This window comes from Eubalaena glacialis, chromosome 11 (assembly GCF_028564815.1).
Source record: "Eubalaena glacialis isolate mEubGla1 chromosome 11, mEubGla1.1.hap2.+ XY, whole genome shotgun sequence".
NCBI classification, from domain to species: domain Eukaryota; kingdom Metazoa; phylum Chordata; class Mammalia; order Artiodactyla; family Balaenidae; genus Eubalaena; species Eubalaena glacialis.
The window spans coordinates 14,024,780-14,051,662 of record NC_083726.1 but is presented as its reverse complement, the minus strand read 5'-3'; the positions used below and the strand labels follow the sequence as shown (position 1 = coordinate 14,051,662).

The 26,883-nt window shown below is 45.1% G+C and overlaps 1 protein-coding gene and 1 non-coding gene across 2 annotated transcripts in view; both read right to left on the bottom strand.

Annotated features, from left to right (window-relative positions):
* Positions 1 to 26,883, bottom strand: part of LARGE1 (LARGE xylosyl- and glucuronyltransferase 1) — a 598,072-nt gene that overhangs the window by 374,593 nt on the left and 196,596 nt on the right.
* Positions 11,531 to 11,668, bottom strand: LOC133101844 (small nucleolar RNA SNORA76). The gene has a single exon (XR_009702734.1). It is a non-coding gene; the product is annotated as a small nucleolar RNA SNORA76 (small nucleolar RNA).

The window sequence follows — 26,883 nt, the reverse complement described above, 5'->3', positions numbered from 1 at the left end:
TCTCCCTTGTTATTCCAATAATTCATTCCTGAAAATAAAATGTCGTGTGCCACAAAGCTAACCAAAGGGAACCAATTTCCCACAATTTTCACTGGGAAAAGTTATAATTAAAATTATAAATTAAGATTGTAATTAAAACTTAACAATGCATTAGATGTGAAGCCAACTCCCTCCTCCCAGTTTCCTAAAATGAAATAAAGACATCATAAACATAAAACACCTGTACAGAAGTGACAAATTCTCTTGAGAGGATGTAAGATGCTAAAAACACCCGCCGCTTCCTGATCAGAACATCGTCCGTGTGGCTGTCAGCGTGCAGTTGCTGTGCGCGAGGCCACCTGGCTATTCTCAGCGCTGGCTGCACCCCAGGCCCATGTCCCCAGTCTGTTGATGCTTGGAGGCTTCTCAGAAGGTCTACACACAGTTCCAATTTTCTACCAGTTGCATCTGGTCTAGGACTTAATACTTACCGTAATACATTATTTTATTTAAAATAGTATATTGATTTTTGCAGCATAAATAAAAATTTTCCCTATGTAAACATCATCCCCCGAAATATGCCATCGAGATATGTACTTTGTATAAAGTTTAGGTATTTAAAAAAGGGGCAGCAGCATTATCCACAGTCCCCCGCTCCCCAAAAGGTGGAAGAACCCAAATATTCATCCAAAGATGAATGGATAAACAAAATGCGGTGCATACATACAAGGGCGTATCACTCAGCCTTGAAAAGGAAGGAAATTCTGACACATGCCACTATGTGCATGAACCTTAATGATATTTTGCCAAGTAAAATAAGCCAGACCCGAAAGGACAAATAATGCACTATTCCACATATGTGAGGTACTTACAATAGGCAAATTTATGGAAATAAAGTAGAACTGAGGTTATCAGGGGCTGGTGGAGGGGAAATGAGAAGTTGCAGTGATGAACCAGTTTTGGAAATGAATCGTGGTGATGGTTACACAACACTGTGAATGTACTTAATGTCATGGAAGTGTACACTTAAAAATGGTTGAAGTGGTAAATTTTGTCATGTATGTATATATATTGTTTTGGGGGTTTTTTTTCGGTTTTTTTTTTTTTGGTTTTTCTTTTGGGCCGTGCCACGCAGCATGCAGGATCTTAGTTCTCCAACCACGGATCAAACCTGGGCCCCCTGCAATGAAAGCACGGAGTCCTAACTACTGGACCACCAGGGAATTCCCTATGTTATGTATACTTTATGACAATTAAAACAAGAAGCACTCTACTTGGAAAACCTCAACCCAGAAGTAGGCTGTAGATAGTAGGTTATCAATATCTGGATGTAGTGAATTTTGGAATGAGTGTTTTTTTGGTGACATAGCAGCTTGTTAAATGGCATATGGAATGATAGAAAAGAGGGCTCATTGGTGAGAGAAGGTTTTCAAGAAATGTGGGCTGGCTAAAATATTTTAGAGGTTCTCTCCCCCTTTTCATAAACATACTGAAAACCTAGAGAGAATGGAATCACCATCCTTAGTGATGCCATCCCAGGGGTGATCCCTAAGCAGTCTTGTTTCTAGCCTCTGTTTGGAAAGACCGCTCTCTGTTTGCCTGATACCAGCTACGAGGGTGAGAGCAATGGTCCCTATAACATCGCCATGCCTGCCTCTCGTGAGCCTGTCTGCAAGGCGCTGGCCAGAGCATCTGAAACAACAGAGGCAGAGATATTGATATTTTTCAGGTTGCTTGAATCACCTGATGCCTCCTGACTAATGAATATAGTGAGGATGTAGTGGGAAGTTAACCCTTTTTCACCTCAAACATTTTGGCCACTACTGTTACCTAAAAAAAATCATCTAAGATTTTTGCATGACCCAATTGATTTAGGTAAATTCGCACAAAAAAAGAAATAGGATTAGGTAGTCCCCCCCTTGGTCCCTTCCAACTATAAAAGTTGACACTTAACCACATCTCTGAAATGGCTAGTTGTAGTCTTTGCATGGCTGGCACTGACTCTGGGGTGGAGAGGCCAGGATGGGGAATCAAAGAAATCAGAGTTTGGGACTATCATTTGAGACTAAGAGAAGTAGTTAAGTCCTTATTGGGCATCTTCTGTGGATAGTGCTGAGTCCTTTCTGCTCTATATTGAGTTCAGCAAAAATCATCGTGTCCCATGACGTAGTGCCAGACAGCTGGACTAACTTTCTTAACAACCAACCACCACCTGAGGCAGGAGAGGAAGGGACCACACATTCTATGATTCTTTTTTTTTAAGATTTTTCCCTAACATTCTCTTATGAGAGTTTTCAAACATACAGTAAAGGTAAAAGAATTTTACAGTGAACATGTATATCCCTACACCTACATTCTACCATTATTAACATCTTACCATACTTGCTATATCATATCCTATCCTTCTAGTCATCCATCAACCCATTTTTTAAATGCATTTCAAAACAGTAAGTTAGTCGTCAGCCCATTATTCTCTAGCCACTTTGGTACGAACTGCATTAACTTGGGTTTAATAAAGTTCCATACAGCGAAATGCACAGACCAACCATTGGTGAGTTTTGACAAATATCTATACCTATGTAACCCAAACCACTTTTAAGATACAGACCATATTGGGCTAATGATGTAATTCACTCAACCCACTTCCCACTCAATCTCTGCCCGCACTCCCCATATGTAAGCACTTTTAAAATTTATTTCCATTATAAATTGGTTCTTCCCATCCCAGAACTTCGTCCATTAGGAATCAAAGTATATAATCTTTTGGGTATGCCTTCTTTCACAGTGTGACATTTGTGCGATTCACCCACGTTGTTGCATGTATCAGCTGTCTGGTTTTTTGTACTGCTCAATGTGAGCTATGTCGACATATTAATATATCACATTTATCCATTCTCTTATTGATGAGCACCTAGGTTGTTTGCAGTTTTGGCAACAACTACAATTGGAACGGAAGAGTCAGAGGACAGGTGTCTATTCAGTTTTATAAGAAGCTGCCAGACTTCTTTTCAAAGCAGATGAACCCTTTTATAGTCCCACCAATAAAGTATGAGAGTTACAGTTGTACCACACCCTTGCCAACATTTGATGTTGTCAGTCTTTTTAATTTTAGCCATTTTCTGGTGGGTTTGTGCTGGCATCTCATGGTAGTTTTTCCTGGCTTTCTGTGGGGTCCTCAAGCTTTTTCTTTAGAATTCCATTGATTTGCTGATGGTGTTTTTCAATGTTATCTCCTTGTATGGCTTTTGGAGTGGTTGCTCTGAATATTGCATTATATCTACATAACTTAGCAACGCCTACTAGGGCCAACAGACAGTTTACTAGTTTGAGTGAAGTGCAGAAACCTTACCTCCCTTTGTTTCCCTTTATCCTCTCCCATTTACAATAGGATTGTTTTAACATTTCCCCTACATACACTGAGAGACAAATCAGACATTCTCCAAATGCCTTTACATCTTGGACACCTACCGTGAAACTTAGTTTTCACCAAGCAGATACACCTGCGTGAGATTAGACGCAAAAACGAACATCAGGGGGTAGGGCAGCTCTTCTGTTGCCTTGACTCTTTTCTGGCAAGTATAAGTAAGAGATATTTGGTATTTTCCAGAGGCATCTGTAATTAGATCTTCGAGTTCAGTCCTGAACTTCATGAGTACCAAAAAACATGGTGCCCATGCTGCCCTCAGGTCCCAGCAGACAAGGTGGTGCTTATGGGGAGAGTTGTCCCAGTGGCTTCTTAACCACAGTTTCCCTGGCGATCTGGTTCTGGGAGGTTCCAAGAACTGCCCCTCAGCTGACAGTCTGTGCCTCTAGCTTCTCCTGGAATTCTGCAAGGCACCTAATAATGGCAACAAATCCTTTTCTGCTTAAACTCATGCATTCTCTAGTCTGTAACTGAACTCTAATAGATGGGAGTCCCATGACTAATTACTGGCAGAGCGGGGATCAGAACCTTGATCTCTGCTCTTTCTTCTACAGTGCGCTGCTAGAGTCTCTCTCTTGACAACGTTCTTCAAAGAAGAAAGAGCTGAAAGTCCCATGTTCCATTTTGAGAACATGCACTGGGAATGAAGTGTTTGTATTTCTATGTCATTTCCTTTGTCCACTTTCCCACACCTGCTGTCATCATTACCTGGGTTGGTTTAACCACTACTCAGGAGCCAGATACTGTGGGTACTTCCCAGGCAGCACAGTGGTGACAACAATGAGAACATCTTTCTGCTCTGCCTTGTGACTGCAGTTGAATTAATCGTTTGTTTCTTAAAAGATTGAACTCACTCTAGGAAACAGAAAAGGATGTAATCTAAAAGTGGCTTCCCATACTTACCTGCATGTGGACAAACCCTGAACTTAGAACCCGAAGATCTGGAAATCACAGCCCAGCTACATCCCAGCTTGGGCTACTGATCAAGCATTTTTTGAGCTTCCACTGCTCTAGCTCCATTGGCTTCCTTGCTGTGACAAACATATTTGGTCTTTGTGCCCAGTTCCTGGCACACAGCTCCTAAAACCCTTGGAATTCTGGAATGATGAGTGTCTTGTGTATGCTAATGAGATGACTGGTGACTGGGGACCCCTAGAGAGCGTTAGGATGGGGTCTGGTCACCAGAAAGACCAAGGCATGATTAGAGGGTTGCAACTTTCAGCCCCACCCCATGCCCAATGCCCAGGGAGGGGAGAGGGGCTGGAGACTGAGTTAAGCACCAATGGCCAGTGACTCAATCAATCATGCCTGCACAATGAAACCTCCATAAACCCCCCAAGTGACAGGGTCCAGACAGCTTCCAGGTTGACGAACACATCACGGTCCTGGGAGAAGCATGCCTAGAGAGGGTGCATATGTGATCCCTGCCTTGTTCCCGACTTGTATCCTTTAATAATAAACCAGGGATAGTACGTGAATCACTTCCTTGAGTTCCAAAGATGGGGGGGTTGTGGAAACCCCCTGAATTTACACCCAGTTGAGCAGAAGTACAGGTGCCAACCTGAGACATGTGACTGGAATCTGAAGTGGGGACAGTCTTGTGGAACTGAGCCCTTAAGCCATGGGGTCTGAACTAACTTTGGGTAGTTAGTGCAAGCATTAAATCGTAGGACAACCAGTTGGAGTCCTGAGAGTCAGAAAACTGGTGTAGGAAGAAACTCCCAAGCATTTGCTCTCACAGTGTTGTAGGTAAAAATTGTGTAGACTTGTTCCTCCAATAAGACAAGCACAGTCCTGCCACAGGACCTTTGCATCTGCAATTTCCTCTGGCCGGAACCTGCATCCTTTTGTTATCTGTATGGCGAGCACCCTCACTTCACTCTAGTGTTGACGCAAAAAGCCTTCCGTAATACCTGGCATATCTTGAGTTTTCTTCTTATAGCACAGATATGATTCAATCTTATAACCAGCCATCCCTTGATATCCGTGGGGGATTGGTTCCAGGACCTGCCCGTGAATACCAAAATGTCAAGTCCCTTATATAAAATGGCATAGTATTTAACCTATACACATCCTCCTGTGTATTTTACATCACTTCTAGATTACTTATTGTGCCTAATACAATGTAAATGCTGTGTAAACAGTTGTTGGCGTGCGGCAAATTCAAGTGTTGCTTTTTGAAATTTTCTGGAATTTTTTTCCCAGAGTATTTTTGATCTATGGTTGGTTGAATCCATGGATGTGAAACCTGCAGATACGGATGGCCGACTGTACCTATTCTCCACTTCAGTATTCCCAGTATCTGGAATGGTGACTGGCACATAGTAGGAGCTCAATAAATCTGAAGAGTGACTGCATGCCACCTGTCTGCATGTTTAATGGGGATCCAAGGCCCTCATCTCTAAACCTGAGGTCACAACACTGACCTTTGACAACTGTCGTAAATATTAACTGAGATGGATTATACGAAAAGCCATGACAGTGAAACATGTGCCCAGCACGTGGTGGATATTTTAAAAAATTTACTAATTCTAGGACAAACTGTTTTTCACATTCTAACATCTCTGAAATCAAGTAGCCTCCAGCAATAACTAGAGAGCATACAGCAGTGGTAACACAGCTGCACGGCTAGCACATTCACAACAGGTGCACAACAGGTGTCAGTGGCTTCCATGAAAATCCTGGAGACAATGGTGGGGGGGGGGTCACTTTTTAACCCCTATGCCCCAAATGGTTGTGGGAAGGGGCAGGTGGAGGGTCCAATGTGTCCACAACATTCCCAAAAGAGGCACCAGGAGCAGGCTAGCTCCACAGAGCTGCAAAGTGGGCACAAATGCTTTCTCAGGATTCTTACAAGAAATCTGATGCTCACAACGATGCGGAGGACAGTACAATGGAGAAAACACAGATGGCAATGACACTGTAGAGAAGGGATTCCAAAGAGTGAGGCTCAATGCAAAGAAGCTTTAAGAATACCTGAACCGGGACTTCCCTGGTGGTGCAGTGGTTAAGAATCCGCCTGCCAATGCAGGGGACACGGGTTCGATCTCTGGTCCGGGAAGATCCCACATGCCACGGAGCATCTAAGCCCACGAGCCACAACTACTGAGCCTGCGCTCTAGAGCCCGCGAGACACAACTACTGAGCCCGCGAGCCACAACTACTGAAGCCCGCGCGCCTAGAGCCTGTGCTCCGCAACAAGAGAAGCCACCACAATGAGAAGCCCACGCACCGCAACGTAAGAGTAGCCCCTGCTCGCCGCAACTAGAGAAAGCCTGTAGGCAGCAATGCAGCCAAAAATAAATAAATTAATTAATTAAAAAAAAATACCTGAACCAACATGTTTGCCCATATTTTCCTTCATACGTAGGCACAGCAGTAAAATATGATAAAACCCACCTAACTAGGTCTAAAAGGGCTCTTTCAATAAGTATGGGGATATATGTATAGCTGATTCACTTTGTTATAAAGCAGAAACTGACACTCCATTGTAAAGCAATTATACCCCAATAAAGATGTTAAAAAAATAAAAAACAATAAGTATAAAAGATTCAAAGGGATGAGAAAGCATTGTGTCACAGCTTAATTAAAAGCCTTTTTAAATTTCTTGGCTTTATATAAAATAATGGTGTGACTTACAATTGGCAGCATCTAAGATTAGGTGATATAGGAGATTTGTTTGAGAAAAAAATTGAAACAAAACTCTAATGCACTCTTGACCTCAGATATTTCTCTACTAGTTCATCCATTGACTTAATATTCCTGTACTGAATTCCCATGTCTATTTTCAGGCCTAATTTACATCGCACATTTCCCCGGGGGGAAAGAAACAAATCTGGGTGTTTCTCAAGGACAATGATCTCTTGAAGGGTTGTCCTGGGGCCAGCAGTATCAGTATCATCTGGAAACTTCTTAGAAATGCACATCCTTAGGCCCCCCAAGTCTCCTAAATCAGAAATTGGGGGAAGGGGGAGTTGTTAGAACCAGCCCTCTAGCTGATTCTGATGGAGTCTAGAGTTTGAGAAACCCTATTTCAGGAAAATCACCCAGCACCATATGCCAGCAGCTTGATCACTCAAGTTTAACTACTCACTGAAGTTTAACTAAAATGTCCTGGGAATTCACCCTATGCCAGGCACCGTGTTGGGGGACAGATGCTGCCTCGAAATCTGAAGAGGTACGTGTGCAAATGACTAAATAAAATATAAAATGGAATGAAATGAAGGCTGATGGAGGTGCCAAGACCACACTCCATTCAGGGGATGGAGGACAGATTTTGATTCAAGAGTCCTGGTGGACTTCTCAGAGGAGGTGGCAATGTAGGGTAAGAAGGTTTTGGATAGGTTTTCTATGGTAGAGGAGAGAGATGCACTAAGGAACTAGGACAAGCAGAGGGCGAGAGAACTTTCAGAGCCCCATGAGCATAGGGGGCCGTCACTCAGGTGTGCTCTGAAATCTGATTAATTCGACATCCACTTCCCCCACCCCACCTTTACATGCTCACCATGGATTCCACTTGCGGCAAGGCCTGCCAAGTTGCCACCCCAGAGCCATTCTCCCTTGTCTGCTTAGGAAGAGAACCCGGCTTCCATTCAGGGGAGTAAAGCAGCCAGAGAAAAGACTGTATACCCGACAGCCTCTAGGGCAGCTAAGCATGGCTGTGGGACTTCAGGAAGGCCACCCAGAGGCAGTTTGCCCTCTGAGATGTGTGCCCGTCCTGGCCTTCTCCCTGCTTCTTCTTGGCTGCTGGCCTACAAGGATGTTGACACCCAAGAGCCACACTGGACACTGAGGTGCTTCGGCGCACAGCTGAGGATGGCAGAATTGCAAGATAGTATCCTGGGATCTAACGACACCGTTAAACTACCACACCACGCTACACTGCCAACACCCTGACTTCTTGGATGTGAAACCACTGTTACAGGGGACCTGCTGTCATGCCATCGAGCCTAACTGTCACTGACGCACCACTCTCTTTCCAACGGCCTCCTCTGAATCTGCAAAACTCCAGGTTCTTCCTTCTCTTGCGGAATACCTCTGCCCCCACTCCCCATCTTCCTCTCCACCTACTGCCATTCTTCTTGAGAACATTATCACAGACCCACCCAACCCTCTAGCCTGACAGCAAAATAAGGGCATCATTTCCAAGCACCTTCACCCACACTCCCTGTAGCACCTTCATCCCCTCTACACCTCACTGCTCAAAGTATGACCCAGGTACCGACTACATCAGCATCACTTGGGAGCTCGTCAGAAAGGAAGACTCTCCAGCTCACCCCAGGCTTATGAATCAGAGTCTGCATTTTAACAAAATCCCAGGAAATGTGTATGTCCATCACAGTTTGAGAGACATTACTGTCATCATCATCTTCACCTACAGCTGCTCACCTCCAGACCACAGACTGGGAAACGCATTCTCTGGCTACACCCTCCCGTCCCTCCAGGTCTCTCGTTCTTTGTCAATCTTTCCTACAACTCTAAAAGCCACCTATACCATCCTGAATTGCTACTCACTCCTCCCTGGACAAAATAATTACCTTCACACTTCCCTGCTTTTGTTTTATTTAACTGCTTCTGCCTGGGATGCCCTCTAAAGCCTCTGACCACCTGTGGATCCACTCACCCTTCAGTGTGCTATCAGTTCAGATGCCACCTCCAGACCATGAGTATTTTGGGGAGAGAGACTGAGTCTTCCCCATCAGCAAGGTGGTACAGCAGTGGGCTCTGGAGCCCATGCCACTTACTGGAGTGCGACTGAAAACATTTAAGGCAACTTGTCTCTGCCTCAGTTTCTTCATCTATAAAACTCAGATAATCATGGGACCTATATTTCACAGGGCAGTTCTATCAAGTCAAGGATGTGATAGAATTAAAGAACTAGGAACAATGTCTGGCACATAATAACTACTTAATAAATGCTAGACATTAATCCTGGACGCCAAGTCCTAGCATGGGAGCAGACACACGGTGTGTTCTCAATAAATGTTGACTGAATCGAACTTGCAGTTTCTGCATTGACCTCTGTGCCTTCATTGTTCCTGGGCTCATGAGTCTACCACACCCACTCTTCTCCACAGCCCAGCAAAAAGCCCAAGTCCAGCCCCCCACAGGGACATCATTTAGATGAAAGAACATTTTCTGCAGCCATCCCTGTCCTCAGAGCCTCGCCAAGAAACAGAAAAGCAAAGCAATATACATGTTAATTGGAAATTGTCTCTTTGCTCTCACTTCGTTAGGCTGATCTCCTGCAGTCCAACAAAGGGAATTAGACAGCAGAAGGGACAAGAAAACATGGGACCTGGACATGCTGAAGCCCAAAGGACTCAGGTCCCAGGAGGAAATGCAATTCCAGGCCCACAAGGCTGCATGGAAATCAGGACAAAGGGCTTCTCCTTGGGAATGTCTTCAAGGTAGGAGGTATGCTCCTGCCCTGGTCCCCTGAACACCCATCAACCAGTGCCTACGAAGTGCAGCCATGGGTCTATGTGGTAGGAATAAGGAGGTGGTTACAATGCAGTCCCTGTCTGCAAGGACGACTGGGACAGACAGACAAACTGACAACTATATGGTGTGTGATAATGCTACTAAGGGTACAGGTGCAAGATGTTAGGTAAGCAAGAAGGAGAGGCCCATTACCAGATCAATGGGACTGGAGAGGAAGGAGGTCCAAGGAAGTCTTCCTACAGAGAAGACCCTGAGGCTGGGTTCTGAATAGGAGTTAGCCTGGCAAAGAAGGCAGGAAAAGGCATCGGAGGCAGCAAGAACACAAGATACAAAGACACATTAGGGTAGGTTGAATAATAGTTCCCCAAGATGCCCAAGTGCTCATTCTTGGAATTTGCGAATGTTACATTATAAGGCAAAAGAGACTTTGTAGGTACGATTAAAGATCGTGACATGGGGAGATCATCCGGGATTATCTGGCTGGACCTGACACAATCACAAAATCCTTACAAGAGAGATGCAGGAAGAGCTGGCATCGGAGAAAAAGTCACTGTGAAAACAGAAGCAGAGATTGGAGACATGCACTTCATAGATGGAGGAAGGGGCCACAAGCCGAGGAATGCAGCCCTGCCACCACCTTGACATTAGCCCAGAGAGACTGATGCTGGACTTCTGACCTCTAGAAGTATACAAGAATAAATCTGTATTAATTTAAGGGGCTAAGTTTGTGGTAATTTGTTATAGCAGCCACAGGAAATTTATACACATACACTGTTTGAGGTACACCTTCAGGAATGTTAAAGAAAAATGTCAGAAAGATGAAACCAGCTGAGGAGGCAAGCCACGGGCCAAATCACAGAAGGATTTGTGTACCAGGCTGAATTATCCTCAATGTGGAGCTGCTGGCTAAAGGATATATCAAGCAGAGGGATGATAGAATAAGATCGCTAAAGCACTGAATCGTCAAACTTTTAGGTCTTAAATCTTAGGAATTACCACATGCCTAATTCCCCATTTTATTGACTCTCATTTCTTTTATCATAGGCTGTAATGACTTTATGAAAAGAAGGAATAACCGGCTGGTAGATGTAACGATTTCCAGCCCCCCCGCCCCCAATTCCATTCAAATGTCTCCAAAGACGCATACCTATATTTGTAGAGCTGCAATCAGGGATGCGTACGCCATCAGTGGACAGCCGGACGGCACCGGAAATTGGGAGCTTTCCCTGAAATTCTGACCAGATGATTACTGTAATATGTTTAAAAAGGCCACGTGCTGAAATAACCACCCCCCGACCCCCACCTCTAGGAAGGGGGAAGGCAACTGACACGCTGAGTGCTCACTCCGGGCCAAAAGCTTTGTGAACACGGCCTCGCTGGATTCTCTGAGGATGTACGATCGTCACCCTTCTGGGCACACTCTCAGTGCCATTGGGGGATCCCCGAGTCTCGTGCGACCAAGCTCCATTCCCCAAGCACAAGGCCCATCAGAGAACCCAAGCAGAGGAGACCATCCCTCTGTCCTGCACCCACAAGCCTCTGCCCAGGGTCTGCACACAGAACGGCCTTTACACATACAATTGCAGCCACTCCCGGGCTCCCTGCCCTCCTACCCTCTCTGTGCATCACATTCTCCCTGTAACACCCGCCTCTTCAAGGCCTCTGTCAGCCGTGCCCTTTACCGAATGTCACTTGCTGCCAAAGGAATCACCTAGGTGGCATCTAAGCAGCCCCGGGTCTGCACAAGCTGGATTTGCTCTGGCACTGCCTCCTGACCCCTGAGGCCACAGGACAGGCCCTGCAGAGGTTCCAAGGCAGTGCCTTGGCTGTGGCCAAAGCAGGGGACCCACAGGGAACGGTGCTCAATGGAATGATTTCAAAAATCGCTAGCCCTCCCTGGACCTCTGTTAAAATAGCGGGTCATTGCCTTCACACCACCGCTCAACTCCCTCCCAAATGGGACACCCCACAAATTGAAAGCCACGTATGCTTCCCAGGCATCTGACATTCCCCACAGCCCCAGAGGGCTCTACGGTATTAAAACACCCAAGATGCCTGACAGCGCTGGGTACGTGTGGAGTCTTCAATTGGAGCTGCTGTAAACAGCGCTGCTATGAAGCCCTCTGACAGGCTCCACTCTACCCAGCTCCACCTTTTCTTTTCGAATCTGTATGTGAGAACAGTACCTTCCGAAAACTAGAATCACTGAGTTAAAGGGTAAGCACAATTTATAGTTCTTGGGATGAACCAACAGTTTACTCTCCAGAAAGAGCGATGCTGATGGGACCAGCAATTCAGATTCGACGGCCGTTGATGGAGCCCTGGCTTTATTCCAGCACCGAGCTAGGCACCTCACTTCTGTTCTCTCTTTTCAGTATCCCACAAAGCTCAGTTACCCCCATGCAACTGATGCAGAATGTGAGGTCATAAAACAAAACAACTGGCCCAGGGCAATACAGTTCTTTGGAGACAGGGCTGGGAGAAGAATCTAAGTCCCAGATTCCTCCAGTTCTGTGGTTTTCTGCTGAATTACTCAGATCTTTGAGCTTTCCCACACAACTACAACAGCTTTCATCTATTAACGATAACCATAGGCCAGGTTCTAGACTGGGTACTTTATTACGTACACTCCCACATCCATCCAAGTCAATGAGGCAGTCAAAACGATCATGCTGCCGCTGATGAGAATAGCACCGACCCGCTCCTGAATGCTAATATGTTCGAGGCATTGTGCAAAGAAAGCACTTTATGTTCATCTATTATTTTAACTCTCTTAAAATCTATAAGCGAGACATTAATAGGCCCAGTTTATAGATGAAAGGATTGAAGCTCAGAAAAGTGACTTCCCTTAAGGGTCCCACAGACTATAAATGGGAAATACATCCATCAATAAATGGATTTGAGCACAGGGCTGTCTCCCAAACCTAAGCGTTTCATCTCAATGCTAGACTGCCCCAACAGCCAGCATCATCCGGTGGGTGGCGAGGAGGAAGGTTTCTAAAGAAGATGGTGAGAAAAATCGGCATTCCATTTTGGTTCCTCTTCCCCGCGATGTGCTGGCTGTGTGTAGTTTGATCTGTGCTGCGTTTATTTCAACGCCATCCGACTGGCTGCCTACAAATGCAAGTCTTTCTCTTCTGAGGGCTGCTTCCCATTATAGCAAAGAAGAATCACAAGGATCGGCCCACATCCCGACACAGGCCTCCAGTGGCTAAGACGGACCCTCTCATCAGAGCCCAGGAGAGCACAGGAAGGCTCCCTCTCGGGGCACCCTCTGCAGGGCAGAGGCAGGAGTAGAAAGATGCGGACTCCTAGAAAGTGGCAAAAGTCGCTCTGTATAAGGGGGACAGCATCAGGCTGGGAAAGAAGTCACAGGTTCAAGTCCCAGCTCTGCCAGCAACCCACTGTGTGACCTGGAGCAAGTAAGTCCTGGCCTCATGAACACTAATAAAATTATTAAACCACGTGATGTAATTTTGGACTCCCCTGTGGAGGGAGTGGGGGAGATTCTTAGCAAAGAATGACTGAATAGCTTTAAAGAAAGGATTCAGCAAATCAAGACAAGATACTTGGGTCCTAGATCATTGGCACAACTAACCTACCATTAGAAGTTCTTGTCCTCAAAATGCACAGGTATAAACCCATGCATTGGCCTTTGTCTGCCCTAAGGCAGCTACCATCACAGAGTCTTCATGATTCTACACCAGTTCACATCCTGGTAACACTGCAGTTTGAAAGCAGACTGAAAAAGAAATCACTACCTCCATCATCAAGTAAGAATTCAATCATCACCAGCAGATCCAGAGTTGGCACACAGAGACCAATTCCAGCTGAATCATGTTATGACTAATAAAGAAATGGGAAGAAGGGGAAAAGCCACTCCCCTTCCTTACTACCCTGATATGAGTGGGATGTGCCTTTCTCTTTGTCGTCCTCCTGCCAATTGCTAAAGGGACACCTCCCATGCCCCCTGGCACCAGCAGGCTGATGGTTTCACTGCGTGTCCATTAGTAAAATACACGGAATGCCCAGATGACTAGGAACAGCATTTGACCTAAAATAACAAAATTCATAAAGTCAAGTTTGGCTTGCCAGAGATGCTCTTTTCATCGTAACTTTGGAAGCCTCCAGGTGTTAACAGCTGGAAATGGTTATCAGGTTCCTCTTGCTGGGGTTTACAGCTACATTTGCAGTGTACAACCGAGATTTTCCAAGCACACAGGACTCCAGGCACATATGCACCAGCAACCCTCCACCACCACCTCTCTCCAACTGCTCTGGCTTCCCGGCCAAACTTACTCCCTGCTCCCAGTTCTTTGGAATCAAAGGAACTTTTTTTAAAACATCAAGCTGCTTGGGGAAAAAAAGGTGTCAATTTGTAAATTCCCTACTTGGCCCTGTCTACCTGCAAAGATACAGAAAAGTCCGGGGGAAGGAAAAGAAGAGGATTGCGTTTCTCTTTTTAGTTTCCAGATGGAGCTGACTCCCACTGGCTACCCACACACCCAAGTGGCTGGTGTCACTGTTGTGATTTTAGTAGTACTGTGCAGGCCTTGGGCAAGTATCCCCATGAAAATCAACAACAGCGAGCACATCTGAGAAAGCCAGAGAGATAAAAACGAGGGAACCAATGTGTCCTTGGCTCTGAAAATGTCTGCAGAATCTCCAAGCAGAGACCCATCAAATGGACATTTGTGCACACGTGCCAGCTGGACCAAGCCAAGGTTTTTCAGAGGTAGAGACACTCGAGCAGGCTGACGAAGTCTGAAGGGCTGAGAACGATGCGGCCCCAAATATCACCTTGTAGGACCCTTAGGAAAAAGGTCTTTGACCATTTCCCAGGATGGATAGCTCAGGACTCAGCCACCACATGGCCTGGAGGAGAAAAAGTGCTTTCAATGGAGCCTGGCACTGCCATGGGACCAGCCTCCACAGATTGAAGAGAAGCTGCTGACACTCAGAGGAGCTGGCATTTATAAAGGAATCTAGTTAACATGATGGTACACCAGACCCTGAGTCTATCCACCAGAAAGGGTGCCATAGAAGGTAGCAGTGGTAGTGAATGTGTCCACAGAGACCTGGATGGAGATGCCAGCCTGAACCTGTTTCACTTGGCTTTGCCAGGATGCCTGCCCTGTGCCACACACCTTAACCTAGACATCATATGACAACATGTCTTCTGAGTCACTGTACCTCTTCAGGTGACTGTCATTGTAGTAGGTTTCTAGGGCTGCCATAACCAAGGACCACAGAGTGTCTTAAGCGAGGGAAATTTACTTTCTCACAGTTCTGGAGGCTGGAAGTCCCAGAACAAGGTGTTGGCAGGGTTGGTTTCTCCTGAGGCCTCTCTCCTTGGCTTGCAGACAGCCACCTTCTCCCTGTATCTTCACATATTCCTTTCTCTCTCTGTCTGTGTCCCAATCTCCTCTTCTTATAAAGGCAACGGTCATACTGGATTAGGACAGTCATACTGTCCATACTGGACAACAGTCATACTGGACGTGACCTTATTTTACCTTAATTACCTCTTTCAAGGTCCCATCTCCAAACATAGTCACATTCTGAGATATTGAGGGTTAGGATTTCAACATAAGAATGTTGAGGGGGACAAGTCAACCCATCAAAATCATGACCATCTTTATACCGCGGAGGGACACGAGACACAGGAAGTAAATGACACAGGAAGTAAATGACTTCTCAAAAGCCATACCACTCATTTGTGGCAGACCTAGGATTCAAACCCGTATTTCCTAGACCCTAAAAACATGATCCTCTTGCCCCGAAAGAGCCGCCTCTGACCAGTGCTCAGGTTGGTTAAATAGCTTACCAGGGAGTCACAGATCTAAAAAGCGTGACACTGGGACTTGCACCCAGGGTCTAGATAATTTTTCCCCCAGTAGTTAACGGCATTGAACACGCCAAGACTACTCAGATTAAAACTGCTCTTTGTTGAGCCAGTAACTGTCTATCATCATAACTCATTCTCCTCTATTCAGGGTTGTCCAGACACCATGATTGGGTAGCTCTACACATTCTCCATTGCAATGCACCAATTTTTAAAAAACCTTCATTGCAGGCCATTCAATGGTAGAATCAGGACAACCCTCAGAGACCCCCCATTTGATTGATGCCTGTTCTCCACATTGGATTTCACGCTTCCTAACAGCCTCTTAATGGTGCCTAGTGGAAAACCCTGTATGGAGTAGTCAGCTGATAAATATTTGCTGGATACATGAATGTATGTATGAATGGATGGAGTAGTCAAGGCAACCTCAAAAGACCCCTCCCAGTTTTAAATTCCATGATTCTGCTGCAGGAGGTGACACTGGGATTCCTGCTTGATGGCTGAGGATTGTATCAGACCCAAATCAGTACCTTTCCTTCATACAGTGTATCTTCCTCGACCCAGCCAGCAGGTCAGGGCAGCATCACCAACGGAAACGGAAGTGCCCTTGAGGATAATGTCCCTTGCCCAGGTACAGCATGATAGAGAGCCCTGGGACCAATTAAACTTTCCCCTTAGAATTAATCCCAACATTAACTTGATGTTCTTTCTTCTCTTGCCAGACTCTTACTGGGCAGAAAAAAGAAGGAAAATTTCACAGTCATTATCTAACTCCACTGTCCCTGGGGTCTGTGCTCCTATTTGGAAAATGCAATCGTCGTTCAACAAATGTCTGTCTGAGTAACTCTATAAGCAAAGAGTTACCATGGGCAGTTTCCAAAGAAGCGGAAGACGATAGCTCATGAAAGCAAGGCATTTACAAGTAATTCAAGGAGGTAAAAAATATTCGAGAATGCAAAATAATATAATGCAAATTATATTAAAACGCATTTAGTTTTTAAGGAGTCAGTGAATCAAAGAATTACATGGGAAACCAAAACTGGAAATCCTGGCCTTGACCCTAGGAAATAGCTAGATCTGGGTCTAACGGATGACCATGGCCATGGTTTGACCAGGGTACTGAGCAAGTTAGGAAGAACAATGGTTTAAATTAAAGGCGCAGAAGCCATACTACGTGTCATGGGAAAAGGGCCAAAAAGGAGGTGGGGCTGTCTGGAGAAGGAAGATGGAGCTGACAACTGCGGGCTGCAGGGGGTTCCTGGGGGACCATGAATGGTCCTTTCAACTGAGGCGTTTAGACCAGACACAATGGGCACCAGAAACCCATTCAATTATCCTGAGCAGAGGAACAAAACGATGCAAGTGGTTTCTGAGGAATTAATAGCATTCCAACTGCACTGCTTTGATTGGACTAGAATGAATCAAGGAAGGTGGCCCCAACGGCGGGCATGATGATTCAAGGGCACTGAGGAGGTCTCATACACTACAGAAAGAGAGAGCAAAGTTCTTTTTTTTTTTTTTGGAATTGGGAGGGGACATTTATTTATCTATTGAGTGTCTGTTACGTGTGAGGCATTGCTGTTGTTTGGTGGAAAAGACAGGCTTAGGCATAGGCCGCAGGAAAGGGAGACCAGGATCCAAACACCAAATAAAAACATACATAGTAAATTACAATGATAAAGGAAGGGTGGTACGGGGGGTGAAAACTAACCTAGTATAGAGGTTCAGGGAAGTGAGCAAAGTTCTTGAAAACCAGGGACACATTTCAACAGGTTATTGCCCCAACAGTGGGGTACGAGAGTGGAATATAAATATTGTGTGATTTTTTTCTCAAAAGACCAGTTATAGTTTTTAGACATTTCCAAAGCAACAAATCACAGAACTGGAAAAGAGCACTGATAACAAACTGTTCTAAATCCTTGTTTTAGGACGTCATTCATTCATCATTTATTAAGCCCGTACTGTGTATGAGGCACCCTGCTAGGCACAGAGAAGGCATGAGCGTGCCAGGTATTGTACGAGAGGTAACGGGATGAGACACACCTGACTCCAACTTAATTCCTCAGAGGGGTGGCAGTTTTGCAAGGTGAACAAGTGGAAACAAGACAGAAGAGAGAAATGAGTCTGTGCTAAGGTGCAAGGGCAAAGTGTGGCCTTGGGGCTACCAAGTTCGTCAACTGCCGGAGCTGAGGGACGGAGGGATGGAAGCACAGAGGGACGGAAGGACAGACAAATTGTAGCTGCAGCAAGAGAGGAAGAAACGGAGACTCCAAGAGCAGACTGGATTGATCTCTTTCAACAGTTCTAACCTCGATATTACAATACTCTGCTACTACCCAGCCTCAATCCAAATTCTTCATACTTGCATTTAAATGTGTCCTAAAATACCAAATGGAATAGAAGTCTAAAGAATGCTCTGGAAACCAGGAATGGCATTGATCATCTTACTGTAAAGAAGGGAGGTAAGCTGCCCACAGTAGACTAATTCATACGGTGCTGTTCAGAAAGAAATACGTGCCACCTCCAGCCAAATGATATGAACAGAAACACCCCTGAGAGCAGACAGAGAGAAAAGAGCACAGACTAGGGGAAAGCGAGCAGAAATGCGGGGTTTAAATAAAAGTTGCTTCTTCCAGATTTCACAAAATAAAGATAAGAGCTCATGCTTGCTGCATATTTAGTGGTGTGCCATTTTATAGACGAGGAAATTGAGGTCCAGGGAAGTAGAGTAACTTGTCCCAATCATCCAACCAGTAGAAGCTAATGCCAAGATTCAACCCCAAGTAGTTCGCCTCTAGAGAGCCTTAATCACTCCTGCTACCCCGTTCAACAGCTTGTGGGGCAAAGAACAAGATGGAGGATGCTACCTTCATAGGGAAGCTAGGAAGCTGGATGCCAGGCCTAACACTGGACATGAACAGCCTTGGACCAGTAAGGATGTCAGCCTCAGTTGGAGAAATGGTCCTTCCCTGAGCATCCAAGCAGTCTTGAGGCAGGCACGATCAGATGGTTCATAGGACCTGAGGCCTTCAAGGGGAGTGTTCACTGAGGCCCGGGACCCACTGGCTATGAGGCACTGCAGAATGACAGTCCATTGGGCAACTAGGTGAGCCACACACTCTACTCCATCATGGATGGACAAATATCAGGAAATCTCAACTTGGCTCCAAAGATGGCCAAGGCATAGAAATGAACAGGTAGAGAATTGGAGGAAACCAAGACTGGGTAGAGTCACAGCAGTTCAGAAAGAGAGGGATGGAGGGATGGAGGGATGGAGGGATGGAGGGATGGAGGGATGGAGGGATGGAGGGATGGAGAGATGGAGAGATGGAGAGATGGAGAGAGGAGTGGAAGAATGGAGGGGCAGAGAGAGGGATGGAGGGGTGGAGAGAGGGACGGAGGGATGGAAAGAGGGACGGAGGGATGGAAAGAGGGACGGAGGGATGGAAAGAGGGATGGAGGGATGGAAAGAGGGATGGAGGGAGAGAAGGATGGAGAGAGGGAGAATGTGTGTGTGTACACACATATGGGTATCATGCATCCTACTGAGGCCAGCGACAAAAGCTAGTAACATACTAGTCTTTAAAAACAAAACAAACAACAACAATAAAGGAAGTAGAGGCATAAACAGGGGGAAGAAGAGCCAGTAACCTTGGCCCCCAACATCCCTCAGCAGCCTCAACCAGAGTCAAGTTTAAATTACGTTCCTATGGCACAGACTCTAGTGCCTTCAGGAATTTGCCTCACGTGGCAGTTGTACTCACAGGCGTGTGTTATAAATATTTGGTGAAGGTGACAGTGACAACTACTCATTTATAGCCACCTAAGCTGCCTGTCCCCACGGCTCATTTGTTTTGTGTTTGTCCTCCAGATCTCCCCTTTATGAACCTCTCCATCTTGAGAGCAACATCGCATCACTTGGGGGCTGAGAATTGCTAAGAAGCTCGGAGCTTCATTTCATATCAATTTCTTATAATTAATCAGTTTTATTTAAAGAGGAGGAGAGGAAACAGATATATCTGCAGAGCAGGGAAAATGGATACAGCTTAGAGAACAATTATACATAATAGTCCCAGAAGGTTTAGCTGTTCAGATGATCATTAAAGAAATGGATGGAGTAAGTTTTTGAAAAATTTCCAGCTCCCCCTGCCTCCCCCGAATTGGATAAACAAAAACGAGAGGGCTATCTCCACTTCTTCTGGAATCACATTAAAATGTATCCCCAGACAGCCTTTCACTAAGAACCTCCCACCTTGGCTATGCCACTAGTATATAAATGCATCGCGCCACCTCTGGCTTTTGGAAGCACATCAGTTACGGTGTGGGGTTCACTCATTACTGTAGTTATTGGTGGTTTATTTTTAAACACACCACCCAGCACGCACACAGCTGGACACGGCGAACCCGGCTGACGCTCTATTTAATCTGACAGTTCCTTAACTACCTAGTTGGTGGTTTTGTTTTGGGCTTCCTCCCCTCCCAGGTATAAATTTCTTAAGTTATAAATGGTAAATCCCTGTATCTGTTTATTCTTTGATAGCATTAAAAATCAGCCCCCACCAGTCAATAATGATGAACTGGACCATCTTGCAAACTGGTCCAGGCAACTGAGGACTGCCTCCTGCTTTTCTACTAAGTTGGCTAAGACAGCTGCAAGGATAGTGGGAACTATAGTGACCGGCAGGACAGAAATGGTCTGTCTCCCTACTCTGTCACATGATCACATAACGCGAAAGAAATGAAAAAGTTGATCTTTGCCTGGAAAAATGGAAGTGTCTGCTCTGGAGTCAGACAAACTAGTTCAAATCTTGGTTTCTTTGCCTGTGCACCCTTGGGAATATCCATCCCTTCCCTCACTAAGCCTGTGGCCTCATCTGTAAACCGGGGGAAAGAATTATACCTACTTCATAGGATCAAATGGGCAAAGTCAAAATTGAGACAAAAGACACCACACTGGAGATACAGACAAGTAATAACTGTTTTGGTCATATAAATGCTCAGTTGATAAGTGTAATACAAATGTACCTGAGTGACAAACCAAAGACAAGAAAAACAAAAGAAACTTGAAAAAATCTGCAGTGTCCAGGTAAAATGGACCATGACATCATCCCATATTGCCACCCAACTTGTCCTCACATAGGCCCATCACCGGCCCCTCCAAGACCAGCCAACAGCACACAGCAATCTGACCCACTCAAACCTCACTCTGGCCTCCTGGGCGCGCTGAATTCCAACGTAAGCCACCTCAGATTACGGAAGGTTGCAGGATGGTGACCTCATGTGTCCTGAGCAGCGGCCTCTGAAGATGCAGAGGTGGCATGAGTGAGGGGTCTTTGGGATGATCCTATCAGGAGTGGCAGGAGGGGCGGGAGAGAATTAGTCACTCAGTGCCTCATCTCATTTCATCACCACGCCCTGCTGAGTCTGGGTTCCTCATCCCTTTACTCAGATGGAAAAAGTGAGGCTCAGCAGGTTAATCTGCTCATCCAGCATCCCCTTGTCCGCCCCACAGTTTAGGAATGTCAACTCAGCTCTGAAGTCCTCCAAGGCCCCCCCGGCTCACTCCAGGTCGTCCTCTGGAATTCAAGTCACAGGTAGTCCCCAACTCATGTCCTCAGGAGGCACGCTGCCAGGAGAACTTCTGTGCAAGTGGGGTAGACCAAATGAGGGCAACATGGAGAGGAAGGGGCCTGGATGCAAGGAGGGACCCAAAGACACACTCAGCTAGTGGGAATCCTTGTCTTCTGCTCTCTTGGTCTTTTGCCTGAGAAGCTTGGGCTAAAAAGAATCATTTAAGCTGTTCCTCTGAAATCCTCATTTTACACAATCAGAAACTGAGGTCTGGAGAAAAGCAAGCAACTGGGCAGCAAGTTCCTGGCCAGGTCAGAACTAGAACCCATGGTACCTACTTACCACCGGTCTTTCCCCACATCTTCACATCAACATGAGCCATTCCACCATCCCTGGAGCCCTCCCCACTGCTCCTCAGAGGCACCACAGATCCCTTGCCATCCTGCTTCTTTGAGTTAATATTCCTAAGGGCAGGTTGGTACCCTGATATCGGGGTAACACCTGGGCGATTACCTCGTCCACAAGTGGTCCCTCCAGGCCAGCTGTGCTCCCATCCCCGAAACTGCAGTGGCCCTTTTGCTGACTGCAAGGCAAACATTCTTCCATGGCTTCTCCACCAACTACAACAGTAGCTCCCAAACTTAAGTGGACATCAGAGTCACCTTGAGGGCTGGCTAAAATGTGAGAATGCAGGGCCCTACACCTCCAAGGCAGTAGATCTAGAGTGGAGTCCAAGAATTCGCATTTCAAACAAGTTCTACGTTCCGAAATTCTCTCTCCCAAACTCCCCTGTCCAGTGACAGGTGGCAGGGATAGAAAATCAGACCCCCATCTGCAACTCCAGTGGCATCAGACACACCAGGCTAAAGTTGCCCTACTTTCAGACACAGCTCAAATCTCTCCTGTGATCACAGATAGATGTCACTGAGCAAATGACCCCGTACTGACACGCTGTGGGTCCCAGCTGGCAGTGGGCTTCCTTTTCACTGCTCTGAAACCAACACTAAGAAATATCTCTAAGGAGTTACAAACCATCCACAATTTATTGAATTTTGAGTTAATTCTCCATCACTAACTACTAATTCCAATTTCATGTTTCCCTCTAGATAAATTGTTCCAACCCTTTGCACAGTCGATGCCCAAATTTCCACCTCATCCCATATGCTTAAGAAGGATTCAAACAGGTAGCCCTCACTTTGTGAAATAGAGGCAAATCTTCAAATCTATTTCCATAAAGTCACTCCTATGCCCTTGGGTTGCCAGATTTAGGAGAAAACTACAGTACACCCAGTAAGATTTGACTTTCAGATGAACTAAAATTTTTTTTTAGTATAAGCATGTCGCATGCAATATTTGGGATATACTTATACTAAAAATTTGTTCAGATTTAACAAAGAGCTACGAAACCCGCGCACTCATTCAAAAAAATATACATTGAGCCTCTACTAGGTGTTACTTGCTACAAATGCAAGACATATAGGTAGGGGTGTGTGGTAAATGTTTAAAAAGTGACTCTTGGGGGAGGGGATGGCTTTCAGCACTTGCTGAGGCTTGAAGTTCCTACAACCATCTTGTAAAAACATGAGGAGACCAAAAGGCCAGCAGAGATGCCCACCCAGAGCACCAGGTCATTGAGCCACAGAACTGATGGCAACAACTTCCTCCCTCCAAGATTTTATACAGCAAGACAGATACACTCGTATTTAAGCCACTGTTAGCTGGTTTTTCTGCTACTAGTACCAAAATGATTCCCAACGGATACTCCTCTTTGCTATGTATGCTATCTTCTGCCTCTACAAGTAGAACAAAAGTTGTTTCTGTTTACGAGTCATGCTGGTGGATCTCTTCTTTCCTTCACTTTCATTTACTCATCCATCCATTCATTCATCCACCCACCCACCCATCACACACAGTGTACCATTTACCTATTTATTCTATTGTAACATCCAATGGTGAAACACTCTAGAGCTATGGGGAGACATCCCAATTAGTGCCTCTGATTGACTCTCCAAGAGTCCATGACCAATGTTTACCATCAAGGGCCTCTTTCAAAGAGTATTTTGTAAATCTGCCCCCAGATGCTACCACAGAGTAAGGGCTTTTTTCCTTCCAGTACTGATAATCCCCAGACTCTCTTCTCACCTACTCAGTACACTTCCTTGGGGTCAGATTACAACACTGCAGAAATCCAAAAAAGCCATGGAGGAGCCCCTGAGGACCAAGACATCCACTCCAGGACACCCCAGCACCCACAGTGGGGTAGGAGTGCTCTCAGCCACAGGTTATCTGAGAAGGCTGCTGACCCAGCAGATGCTTCTTTTGTAAACCATCCCAAGCACTAATGACTGTGCTTAAGAAACCAACTGGCACTTACTTCTCTCTCTGGTGCAACAAATGGAAAAGGAAACTTAATGCATGAAGGATGAAGGTCACCAAAACCATACATGGAACCACTTAACCAACCATGTCCTAAAATTTCATTTCAAATATACTCCTCAGAAGTCACTTTGCCCCAAAGAATTAGGCTGTCCACCCCTATTCCAGCCCTCCTGGGCTGGGCCTCCCTACTCCTTGCACCATTAATTTCCATCTCTGAGGCATCCTTTTAGCTGTCATCACTCTTTTATTCCTTCCGTCTCAGCTCTAAAGCATTTCTCTTTCTAACCTCCAGGTTCCTGCAATACTTTGCAATATATGCCAGTTAAAAAGAGGCTCAGGGAGGGAGGAGTCAAGATGGCAGTGTGGGAAGACACAGAGTTAGTGTCTCCCCACAACTAGGGCGCCTGTCGGCAGCTGGTGGGGGACTCTGACCCCAAGGAGACGGGAGGAATCCCAGAGTGAACTGGTAGGACGTAGGGGGACTGATGGGGGAGGAGAAGTGGAGGCCAGACAAGATCGGCGACCCTGAGGCCAGGGAGATCAGGAGAGGCAGATGGGAGGGGCCCTCCCAGACCCTAGACCAGAGGAGCAGGAGAAGAGAGGAGGGCGTCTGCCCCGCCCACTCGAGCCCAGGAACCCTGCTGGGCTCCCAGGTTAGGTCCCCTGCCCTCTGAGAACAGGGGTGGGGTGCACACCTAGCCCCTGCTGTTCCTTGAGCCTAAGCCCCACTCCCCCCAAAGCCTCCAGGGCCTTTTCCAGCCCTGTGGGTCCTGAGCATTGGCCCCGCTCACCACCCAAACCTCGCCCTTGCTTAGGCTCCACTCTCCACAGCCAAGGCCTTCCCCTCACTTTTTTTTTTTCCTTTTCCCTCCTCCTCTTTTTTATTGTGGTAACGATGTACCTTCCGGTTGTTGATTCATCTATATTTTTATTTTTATATTATTTTCTAACATATGTTAGTTTCCTAGTCTAATTTTATTTTTTACTTTGTTACTGTTTTTTTTTTTTTTGCCACCCACACAGCTTGCGGCATCTTGATTCATGAACCTGGGGTCAGGCAGAAGCTCCTGCGGTGGGAGATCCAAGACCGAACCACTGGACTAACAGAGAACCTCAGACCCCAGGGAATATTCATCAGAGTGAGGTCTCACAGAGTTCCTCATCTCAGCACCAAGACCCAGCTCTACCCAATAGCCTACAAACTCCAGTGCTGGAAGCCTCAGTCCAAACAACCAGTAAAACAGGAACACAATCCCACTCATAAAAAAAAAAAAAAAAAAAAAAAGAGATGGCAAAAAAATATGTCACAGATGAAGGAGCAAGGTAAAAACCTACAAGACCAAATAAATGAAGAGGAAATAGGCAATCTACCTGAAAAAGAATTGAGTAATGATAGTAAAGATGATCCAGAATCTCAGAAATAGAATGGAAGCACAGATTGAGAATATACAAGAAATGCCTAACAGAGAACTAGAAGAACTAAAGAACAAACAAACAGAGATGAACAACACAATAACTGAAATGAAAAATACACTAGAAGGAATCAATAATAGAATAATGGAGGCAGAAGAACGAATAAGTGAGCTGGAAGACAAAATGGTGGAAATAACTGCCGAGGAGCAGAATAAAGAAAAAAGAATAAAAAGAATTTAAGACAATCTCAGAGACCTCTGGGACAACACTAAACGCACCAACATTTGAATTACAGGGATCACAGAAGAAGAAGAGAAAAAGAAAGGGTCTGAGAAAATATTTGAAGAGATTATAGTGGAAAACTTCCCTAACATGGGAAAGGAAATAGTCACTCAAGTCCAGGAAGAACACAGAGTCCCATACAGGATAAACGCTAGAAAAAACACACCAAGACACATATTAATCAAACTAACAAAATTTAAATTCAAAGTAAGAATATTAAAAGCAGCAAAGGAAAAACAAAAAATAATACACAAAGGAATCTCCATAAGGTTATCAGTTTATTTTTCAAAGGAAACTCTGAGGGCCAGAAGGGAGTGGCAGGATATACTTAAAGTGATGAAAGAGAAAAACAAAAATGTACAACCAAGATTACTCTACCCAGCAAGGATCTCATTCACATTCTATGGAGAAGTCAAAAGCTTTTCAGACAAACAAAAACTAAGAGGATTCAGCACCACCAAACCAGCTTTACAACAAATGCTAAAGAAACTTCTCTAAGCAGGAAACACAAGAGAAGAAAAAGACCCACAAAAACAAAACAATTAAGAAAATGGTAATAGGAACATATATGTCGATAATAACCTTGAATGTAAATGGATTAAGTGCCCCAACAAAAACACACAGACTGGCTGAATGGATACAAAAACAAGACCCATATATATGCTGTCTACAAGAGACCCACTTCAGATCTAGGGACACACACACACTGAAAGTGAAGGGATGGAAAAAGATATTCCATGCAAATGGAAATCAAAAGAAAACTGGAGTAGCAACACTCGTATCAGATAAAATAGACTTTAAAATAAAGACTGTTACAAGAGATACAAAGGGACACTACATAATGATCAAAGGATCAATCCAAGAAAAAGATACAACAATTATAAATGTTTATGCACCCAACATAGGAGCACTTCAATACATAAGGCAAATGCTAACAACCATGAAAGGAGAAATCGACAGTAACACAATAATAGTAGGGGACTTTAACACCCCACTTATACCAATGGACAGATCATCCAAACAGAAAATAAATAAGGAAACACAAGCTTTAAATGACACAACAGACCAGATAGATCTAATTGATATTATAGAACATTCCACCCAAAAGTGGCAGAATACACTTTCTTCTCAAGTGCACACTGACCATTCTCCAGGAGAGATCACATCTTGGGTCACAAATCAAGCCTCGGAAAATTTAAGAAAACTGAAATCGTATCAAGCATCTCTTCTGACCACAAGGCTATGAGATTTAAAATCAACTACAGGAAAAAAACTGTAAAACAACAAATACATGGAGGCTAAACAGCGTACTACTAAATAACCAAGAGATCACTGAATAAATCAAAGAAGAAATACAAAAATACATAGAAACAAATGACAACGAAAACAAAATGACCTAAAACCTATGGGACAGAGCAAAAGCAGTTCTAAGAGGGAAGTATATGGCAATTCAATCTCACCTCAAGAAACAAAAAAATCTCAAATAAACAATCTAACCCTACACTTAAAACAACTAGAGAAAGAAGAACAAAGAAAACCCAAAGTC